The sequence below is a fragment of the Chaetura pelagica genome, unplaced genomic scaffold (genome assembly GCF_000747805.2).
Source record: "Chaetura pelagica isolate M959 unplaced genomic scaffold, ChaPel_1.0 scaffold17, whole genome shotgun sequence".
Classification (NCBI taxonomy): domain Eukaryota; kingdom Metazoa; phylum Chordata; class Aves; order Apodiformes; family Apodidae; genus Chaetura; species Chaetura pelagica.
The window spans coordinates 7591155-7601898 of NW_009970726.1; the positions used below are offsets into that span (position 1 = coordinate 7591155).

At 37.5% G+C, this 10744-nt stretch overlaps 1 non-coding gene across 1 annotated transcript; it reads left to right on the forward strand.

Annotated features, from left to right (window-relative positions):
* The first annotated feature begins 9708 nt into the window (after positions 1-9708).
* Positions 9709-9780, forward strand: TRNAG-UCC. The gene has a single exon. It is a non-coding gene; the product is annotated as a tRNA-Gly (tRNA).
* Positions 9781-10744: the final 964 nt, after the last annotated feature.

Sequence of the window (10744 nt, forward strand, 5' to 3'; positions counted from 1 at the left end):
AGCAGGATTAAAACATTTGTACTTGCATTATAAATCTATGCTGTGCATTCTTTCCTCGCTCATACTTTTAATTTTCTCACTTGGTTTTAATTTTCTGATGGGCAAAGAAAACTTACTATGGTATGAAAGGTCTGGAGGATTATTGGCTTGGCATTCATGAACGGAACTGTAGAACCTACACTAAGTGCCAAACAGAAAAGAGAATAAAGTTCCACACAGCTCCCAGATAGTACATCCTGCCAAGATAGACATGGCAAAGAAAAGTCTTCAGAGAGAAGTGGCTAAAGTGTCTGTTTTATTTCAATGCTCATTACCTTGACACGCAAGGCATTAACACTTTCAGAATGCTGTTCTTAGCATTATTAGTCATGTGATATACTGATTAAAATCTTGCTACTTCACTACCAGTAGGACTGTGTAGAAAATAATCTTTTCCTCTGGAGTTTTTGTGAGACTCAGTATATTTGAAAGTCAAGAGTCTCTGATAAAAGGCACTAGCAGGAGAATATATGGCACATCTTCAGCTAACACAGTCATGAGAACCACTGATTTCCTTCATATTGCATTGTGTGGAGACATAAAGATGGCAGAAACATGAAGTTTTTGGAAGCACTAAGCTGGGCATGCTACAGCAATTAAGGAAAATGAAAATCTGATATGATGACTTCCCAGACCTTGCTTGAACTTGTCTTGGCCCATTTTGAGTGGTTTTCCTCCTTGTTAAGCCTTATCTTTTTTCTAATTATTAGATGTTTATCTCCTGCTTCGCTTAATTTGAGCTTAACTTTGAATCATATTATATGACGGAACTGTATTTTTCCTGTAGCTAATTTTAACAAGAAGTATTTATTTGCAGAAAATATGTGACTCCAGCATAATAATGCTGTGTTAGGGAAATACAAACGTGGTGTGATAGCAGTGGGAACTTGGGATGCCATGTGCTGGGTGGAGTACAGGGTGATAAAGGACATGGCACAGAAGACCCCGTGGGTAAAAAAATTCCACAATGGTCAGTTATGGAAATGCAGACCTGGGAGCTGAGCAAAACTGGTTTAGGGGTAGTAAAGAGAGTCAAGAATAAGGATCTGAGGTATAGAATGCCGTACTTACTAAACCCAGGAATAACTGACCTGAAAGAGCAGCATAGAGGAAAAGGAACTGGGGGGTCCTGGTGGACAGGAGGATGACCATGAGCTAGCAATGTGCCCTTGTGGCCAAGAAAGCCAATGGCTTCCTGAGCTGTATTAGAAAGGGTGTGGTTAGTAGATTGAGAGAGGATCTCCTCCCCCTCTACTCTGCCCTGGTGAGGCCACTTCTAGAACATTGTGTCCAGTTCTGGGCCTCTCAGTTCAAGGACAGGGAGGTGAACATCTCCTTTATGAGGAAAGGCTGAAGGAGCTGGGTCTCTTTAGCTTGGAGAAGAGGAGGCTGAGAGGTGACCTCATCAGTGTTTACAAATATGTGGAAGTTAAGTGAAAGGAGGACAGACCCAGGCTTTTTTCAGTGATGTCTAATGGTAGGACAAGAGGCAATGGGTGCACACTGGAGCATGGGAGGTTCCATGTAAACATGACAAAAACCTTTTCCACTGAGAGGGTGACAGAGCACTGGAACAGGCTGCTCAGAGAGGTTGTGGAGTCTCCTTCTCTGGAGACATTAAAAACCTGCCTGGACATGTTCCTGTGTAACCAGCTCAAGGGGATCCTGCTCTGGTTGAGGGGTTGGACTAGATGATCTTTCAAGGTCCCTTCCAACCCCCAACATTCTGTGATTCTGTGATTCTGAGATCATGTCAAGAAAAAGTAAGGTATAAAAATGTATAATCTATGAAAATATATGAAAATATTCCTACCTGGAGCCTAGGGAAAGGGGAAATAAACCATTAGCAATATATTGCTCCCAGCAAAGGAAAGAAGAAATCTCATCACCAGTTCACTTTCCTTGGAGATACTGTTGACTCACTGCAGATGTCTTGTTCTTTCTGAGGAAGATTGGCTCTGTTGGCCTTAGGATAGAGAGCTGTGGTGGAAAAAAAGTATGTACAAAGAAAAGAGTAGAAAACTAGGAACTTTTGTGTCATAATTTTAGTGGAATTATTAATGATATTTGATTCCTATCAAGTACGGAATAGAAGAATACTGAATGTTTTATGAATTTGGTGAATGTTAATATTGTTGTAAGTGGACTAAGAATTATATTATTTTTCAATTTTAGCTAGATTTTGGTAGGGCTAACTATAAATTCTTGGCTTAACATGTCTGGTTTTCTTTTTTTTTTAGCTGTAAATGGAGTTAGAAAGCAAACAATACAAATTAGATAACGGTGAGTTAAATCTACTTATAACATCTGATCTGTGGAAACTCTGTGTGTCTCCCTGTAGCCAAAGTACAAGCAGGTCAACTTGATTTGTAGTGAACAGGAATTCTGCTCCATGGAGTGATTTGCTTTTGCAGATCATGGCCAATGTATGACAAACAAACAATTCTGCAGCTCAGCTGATGCCTGATAACTTGGTCAACCACAGTAGCTGGAGGATTAGGTAGCAAAAAAATAAAATTGTTGACCAAATTATAACAAAAGAAAGATAAGAAAAGGTATCCAAAATCTGCCTAAATCTGTTCTAAAAAGAATTTACATGTAAGCCATTAGATTAGATACTTGCAATGAAATTGAATTTTCAGACAGTAAAATTGCAATTTAAGAACTATGCAAAGGTCTCTACAGAAAATTTTGATTAAAATAGTGTAAAGCTACACTAGCTTAGCCAAAGCTCAGAGCTGCTCTGAAATGCTTCAGATACAGAATATCAACAGCTGAAAAACGTTAATTATATTAGTGGCACAGAAATTGACACTGAGATAATAAAAGGCATTAATTAAGAGTGATAAAATTATAGTTGTGCACTTGAGTTTATAAATTCATTCTTGGTCTTTGCTAACTAACAGTGTTAAGATAGAACTGAAAGAGCTTTCCTGAGTTGCAGTAAGAATTTAAAACAATAAAATATTTTCCCTCCAAATGTAATATGTATTTTGTAATTTTATTTTTTTTATTTTTTTCTAGAAAGCTTCCCCAGCAAAATGGCTTAAACTGACCATCCTGACCAAGAATAGATTATATGATTCAATGCACATGTTAAACGTCAGGACAAAAGTGATTTAAAAGGCCTAGCACAGAGAAATACCTACAATCACCTTAAATAATGCACTGAATTTCCATAGAAGTCAATTTCCACACTGAAGTGCAAGAACCAAGTGGCTTAATTGCTCATTTGTCTGTAAGCCTCTGGGGTAGAGAATGTTAGTTTATTTAATGCATAAATACTCCAGAGTAATTTCCCCCATATTTATTTTCCACTGGTGCATCAATCATAGTCATTTGACAAGGTTCTGGAAAGCATAATCTTTTGGACTGACCGTAAAAAATGAAATATACCAACCTTTTCAGAAGGTGATGGGAAAAAAGAACTCCCTACACATCTAAACACAAGTACCATGCTATACATATTTCCATGTGTGTATTTCCCTAAAGAGGCAGAACTTACTTAATAATTCCCTACTATTTCCTTTCAACTGCCTGAAAGATGGAGATGGAATAAAGCAGAATCTTAGACTCCAGGTCACTCTAAACATGTCCAGCCTTATATAACAAAGACAAATTGTATAGCAAGGATAAATTAAAAAATACATTATTTTTGTGGCCAAAAACAAGCAGTATAACCTGCTCTAGAACAAAAGCAGAAACTTTCCCCAAGAAGAGACAGTAAGGGAGAAAGGGACAAAATAAATTGAGAAAACAAATCTTCATCTTTGTCTATGAAGTTAAAATTCTTCTTCTACTAAAATAATAAATTCCTGTTCTCAGTCTGGTCTTTGTATTCATTCATTTACAGTCTGATCTTCCAGTGATGTCTTCTGGCATTAGGTGGAGGCTGTGGATGTGCCGTGCTTAAAAACAGGCCAAGAAAGCAGTCTGAAGCAAGGAGGAATGGGAATGAAGAGCAAGACTGTGCTGGAGGGTTAAAAAAAAAAAAAAAAAAAAAAAAGGAAAAATGCCATACTGAATCTTTGGGCTTCTTTGTCATATATGTTATTAAATTATGTACATGACTTTTACATTTTCCATCTGTAGAAATAAAGAGTTCCTTTTCCTCCTTTTACTGATACAGGGTCTATAAAGTTGATCATCTAGAACAGACACTGTTATGAAAATGGGTACAAGTATAACGGTGAAAGTGTCTGAAAACATAAAGAACTTCAGATCTGGCTAATAAATCTGGAATAGTGACAGAAGGCTGTGTAGCTGTCTTCTTGAATCAGCTACATGAATTCAAATGGAAAAAGAAATCCTTATTTTTTAATAATCTTCTTTATTTGGGGTTGGGTTTTTAAAAAATGTTTGTGCTTTTGTCAAACGAAGTGAATTGCTTGACTTCTGTTTCCTTGAGGGACCATAAAGAGCGAGTAAAGTTCTTGCTGACTGAGCAGCTCATTTCTAAATATCAAATAATTTTTGTTCATCCTGAAAACATCTAAATCACTGTTGAATGTCTTGTATCCAGGCTGCACAAAAAAACATCAGTATCCATTCATTAATGAACCTCAAATTTTGTCTTCCCAGATGCTATTTGTATTCTCAAAACAACATAACTGACAATAAGAACAATTTAGACTAAGAGAAAATGAGACTTGTTATTTGTGATTTGTCATGAATTAAAAAATGTTTAGGTCATATTAATGCCATCCTATGTAAAAGAAGTTTGAGCTAACCCCTTCATATTTTTTACACCAATAGAAGGAAAATGTGCCTGCAGAAAGTGATTCACTAGCTTATTTAAACACTTATCCCAAGCTGAGATGAATCACCCTCTGAAGGTGCCCATGCACATTTCTACATAGGATTCCAGCTTCTGAAGCCAAGTGAATGCATGGATTCCTAGAATGAAGCCGACTTTGAGCTTTTTGTTTTAGCTGTACTGTATCAGCCTTGTTAGGGGTCCACTGCATCCAGGTCAGTGAGCTCTTTTTAGCACTAACAATAATTTTTCTCAGGAAAGTTGATTTTATTCTTATTATTTAACAACTTACTGTGATTTATAGAATTATTAATTTTACATACACCAGAGAAAGAATCTTATGGTTTGCCATTACATTTCTGTTAGTTATTACTAGAGAAAAAAATACTTAATTTCTTTTTGACAAGTCAAATATTTTTCTAGTTATTAATAAAAAAAACCCTAAGCAATCATAACAAGAATTTAGATAATTACTAATATTTTCTATTGAATATATTAAGTCCATTTTAAAGTATGCCCAAATTCGAGTTGCTACTATTTTTTATAAAGATAAGCATGTGTCTAAGTGTATGTTAACTTTATTATATACCAAGGACTGACCATTCAAGAAGACTGACCTTGATTCAACAAAGTATATAACTATGTGAATAATTTGACTGGAGAACACCATTTGGCAAATTGAAATCTGTATCTAAGATGATCAAGTTATTTTAAAAAAAATAGAATTAAATTAAATTTAATTATTAAAATTAAATTAATAACAATAAGAATAATACTAGATAAGATTTTCAAGCAAGAGCTTCATGAAGGTTGATTACTGTTTTTTTCTTTTCAATTTAACTTGTACTTCCCTTACCCCAAGTAAATTACTTCTAAATTTATTTATTTATTTTATTTTGGAATTAAAGATCTAATTATATAAGACTTTCAAATAGCTTCTAAAGATCATGTGTCTGTAATATTATTATACTACTATTTGCCTAACATTTTTTATGCAGCTTTATTCTCTGAAATTTAGGTGTATTTAATTTTGAAGTTTTAATGCTGTTAATTTACTGGAATTTACTGGAAAATTCGTAAAACTCATGATAGATAATAGACAGCTTCTGTTTAGATGGGAGCACTAAGGTGTTCTGAAATTATTTGTGATATGTTCTTGTAGCTATTTTTAACCCTTTGCTCTGATGCAGACTAAGGAATCCATTGGCTTATTGCCAAAGAACTAGACAAATTCAGTGCTGGTTAACCCTAGGTTTTTTTTATGTTTGAATAACTTATTGATTTCTACAACAACTCAACTATGCGATTAGCTGAGGCCTTGTAAACAAAAAGCATATGTAGCATGTCCAGAGCTTCAGCAAGAACAGAGGTCACCCACAGTGAGCAAGGCACATCCTTTCCCAGAAAAGCAATGTTGCTGCACCTGCCTTGAACAGTCTTTGAAACAAGGGTTAATTGAGAGGTTAGCGTGATGATGCACTTAAGTAGTTGAAGATGATATTGCAGCAAAACCAGTCACATATGCAACTAATTTGGTGTAAACCCAAACAAAGGAAACTTTAATAAGAGAGCAGAGAGCGTGTCATTGCATGTGTGGTAGAAATCCTTTTCATTATGCCACAGTAAAGTACTTCCTCTCTGTTATATGCAGTGGACTTGTAGTCAACAGATTTGTTGCTCAGTGAATTAAAACCAGATTAGGAAAAGATTACAACTGTATGGCCATGTTGTTCTGACAAGATGTGCTAAGGGTTAATTTGATCTGCTGGTTCATCAAGTGCTACTGGAATCTGTGTACATATGTGTGTGAGAGAGGGGAATCAGGAAATAATCAGGACAAATTTCATGCAGAGCTCCTGATTTGGCAATGAGTGTGTATTGTCTGAACATAAAAGAGTTACTGAAGTTAAGGAGGTTTTGCATTTGGGACTGGAACATGAGGGTCAGATTCCTATGGATTTCCAGGTGCCTACAGATGTTCAGAAGTGTTTTTAAAATTCCTTAAGCAGGGTAAGACTGCTTTGACTTTGGGAATGTAGCCCTCTGAGTTTATCTGCAACTTTGGGTGCTTAAATTCTTGTGTGTGTTTAAGCAGCTTTATGAACTGAGACCCGAGTGGCTGCGGTTCACAAAACTCCCCTTAGACTGTCCTGCTCCTCTGTACTGTTCTGCCCAACCAGTTCAGCTTCCAGCTTTCTCAGAGCAGGCAAGCCTCATCCAGTGCTGTTTTTCTCTTTTCAAAGGGGTCTCAATCTCTCTTTCCAGTTCTACCACACAGTTTTAAAATCTTCCACTTTACTCCTTATTACCTTAAAAAAAGGGATTGTGAGGTCACAAAGTTAAGACTACAACTTAAAGAAAGAGAAATATAATTCTTAGTAAGAAAACATCCCCACTTCCTCCAGATAGGCTTATTTACTAAAGTTATTCAAATTTCCTAAATGGAAACAATTTTCAATGGTAGTCGGCAGACGTTCAGGTTCCATGGAATATTTCTTCAGGGAACTATGTAAAGAATAACCTTTTGTAATGATTGTTAAACCGTACTCTTCAGTAATGTTGGAAACAACTGTTGCTAGGCTTAAATTTAATATCCATGCCTTTGCAGTTTTGCTAGAAAATATTTATGGTGTCTACAGATTAGAAGAAAAGCATGAAAATCATTGCAACAAGGTATGTATTTTTTAGAAGTGATTGTGATTAGTGAGTTTGATGTGTCCCATGGCATCATCTTCTTAAATCGTTAGCCTAGTGTCTCAGGGCCAAGGCTCATGTAAAAGGGTTTCACAAGAAGTGCACAGAAAATCTGGGGCCAGACGGAATGGTTTGCTGTGCCTCCACCTCATAAATGAACTGTGTGTTCACAAAGCAACACAGCACACATCACTTAAAGGGAAAACAGTGTCTACATTGTTCAGCAGAACCCTCTTAGCTTGTTCTGTTAAGTCTTAGTTATAAGTACCCTTAACAACATGCACTCAAAGCCTGTTTGCAGAACCTTCCAAATCGGATCTTGGCTGGTTTTACTGGAGTTTTCTAAGTAAATTTTGAGGATAAAATAGCAGAAGATTGTATATTTTTACTATGGTGTATCTGTGCTCCATCGACTTTTCCCTAAGGTTGCCTACCATTTTATACCATACAAACTTTAACTTAATGAAGCCTGTTTGGAGGAAGTGGGGATGTTTTCCTTACTAAGAATTATATTTCTCTTTCTTTAAGATGATTCTGGGTAAAACGGCCAGAGTATGCACAGGACTCAGGGACCTATTCATTCCTCACTCAAGATGACAGAAAGGGTCAGGAATCCAGAGATTGATGGAGACCTAACTAATACTAGGTCTTACAATTTTTTGGATATCCACTGTTGTAAGCTGAAGAATAAAGACCTGAACCTCTTTATTAAGGAGCTGAGACCTGGCACAGAAAGTTCTTATCCATAAGGTTGCTGAGAAAAGCAGTGCATTCCTGTATATTAAGAATCAGATCTGCAAATGGGACATTCATAGAATCACAAAATCATAGAATTTTAGATCATGGAAATCACAGAAAAATCATAGAGAAATCATAAAAATCATAGAAAAGGCATTTTGTTTAGACTTATGTGGGGAAGAAAAGAACAGTTTCCCACAAATGGTTAAGATTGGAAGGGACCTTAAAGATCACCAGGTTCCAATCTCCCTGCTATGAGCAGGGACACCTCACACTAGACCAGCCTGCACCTAGACCATCCAGCCTAGTCTTGAACACCTCCAGGGAGGAGGCTTTCACAACCTCCCTAGGCAACCTATTCCAGCACCTTACTACCTTCATAGTAAAGAATTTATTTCTAATGTCTAACCTAACTTTCCTCTCTTCCAGTTTAAAACCATCACCCCTTGTCCTAACACTGCCCTCTCTGGTGAAAAACCCCTCCCCAGCATTTCTGTAGCCCCTTCAGGAAGGCTGCTGTAAGGTCTCTTCAGAGCCTTCTCTTCTCCAGGCTGAATAGCCCCAATTGTCTCAGCCTCTCTTTGTAGCTGAGCTGCTCCAGCCCTTTGATTATCTTCGTGGCCTATCTCTGGACCATCTCCAACAGCTCCATGTATTTCCTGTGCTGGGGGTTCCAGCGCTGTATGCAGTACTCCAGGTGGGATCCCACAAGAGCAGACTGGAGGGGGAGAATCACCTCCCTCACCTGCTGGCCACACTTCAGAAGACAAATCACAGATGCCCTAGGATTCTGTTATTCATAGGATATCCTCATAGCATGTGAGTTTTGAGAACTTGTTCCTCTAAAGTAATTTGTTTGCTCTATCCACTGTAACAGAAAACTTTTCATCAGACATTATGCCATAATGTACACTATGTACATTATGACATAATGTACATTATGTACATTATATACATTAAGCTTGAGATTAAAATTTATGGACTTGTATTTCAGATAATCCTATTTCAAATATCAAACTTTTGTAAATCTGTTAAGTTTGTTTTCAGTTAGATTTTCCATGTGATCTTGCATGACACTAGGAAGATTAGTAGCTGAGGGAATGGACAACACATATCATTCATTCATTATAAATTTTTCCACCAAACTGTTCAAACATGAAACAAAAAGCTCATCATAGTTCAATGTAAATGCTAGTATTTTTTTTATATTTTTTTTTTACTAACAATGGTGAAATGGGGATGCTTATTCCCTCAGGCTGGAGGGGTTACCTGAATACCATATTTTTTCTAATCGTTATAAAAAAAAATAATATTAAAAAGTTTTCATGTAGTCTTGGCAGTTGTGGAGAAACCTTGAATTTTCCTTCAGTAGTTCTTCCTTGTACTTCTGGTGGGCAATTAATAAACTCTCTGATTAGACTAGGAGCAGACGGACACTTGAAGACAAGGAAATATCCCATAGGAAGCTTGTTACCACCGCAGCGTTGGTGGTATAGTGGTAAGCATAGCTGCCTTCCAAGCAGTTGACCCGGGTTCGATTCCCGGCCAACGCAGGTTCTGCTTTTTGACACCTTTCTTCACCAGCGGGAGGTGCTACCATCCCCCCGGGACCTTGACAGGGTGGAGATGTGGGTCAGTATGAACCTCATGAAGGTTAACGAGTCGAGGAGTCCAGAGTTTTCACGTGGGGAGCGGGACAGCAGAATGGCAGGAGCTGTACACTAGGACAGATTACCCAGAGAGGCTGTGAAGTTTCTATCATTGGAGACATTACAAAGCTGTGTGGACATGGTCCTGGTCAACTTGGGTGTCACTACTTGAACAGAGGTGTGGGACCAGATGACCTGCAAAGAGCCATTCTAATCTCAATCATTCCATGATTCTATGATTCTATGCTTCAAGCGAAGGAGGCAAGGCAAGAGTTGAAAGAGGATGAAAATAAGGTGTTAAGAGTTTTTTTCTTGGAGTGGACATGACACCAGGAGCTGGGCTGACAGAGAGGGATGCCAAAAGAAGTGTTACTCCAAGCAGAGCTAGAGAACTGGATACAACCTATGGTTCACTGTAAAGTCAGTAGCTTGTGCCTTCAGAAGCCATCAGATGCATCAAAGTCTAGTACCTCCCAGGATACCCCACTGTCTATATCTATATCTAGTAACTAACTCACCCCCTATATCTATGAGAGTGCCAACCAGTTTTGGTGATGCAATTAATCGCTGTCAATCCCACGACTCAGAATCCTGCTAGACTTGAAACCAAAGTCTAGACAAGTCTTTTGAGAAAATGTTCTATCCCCAAATAACTTTTTAATAGTTTGTATTAAATTGCCAAAACCTTTTTATATAACCTACTTCGATGTCAGGCTGCAGTGTATAGAGGAATATTCAATTATACTGAATGTTTGCTTATTTCCCTTCCCTTCCACTGATGCACAGCAGGATCACAATGTCCAAAAGGTCATAAACAGTCTATGAAACTTCTGTACCTTCTTCAAAAAGAACAGTCCTTGAGCTTTCC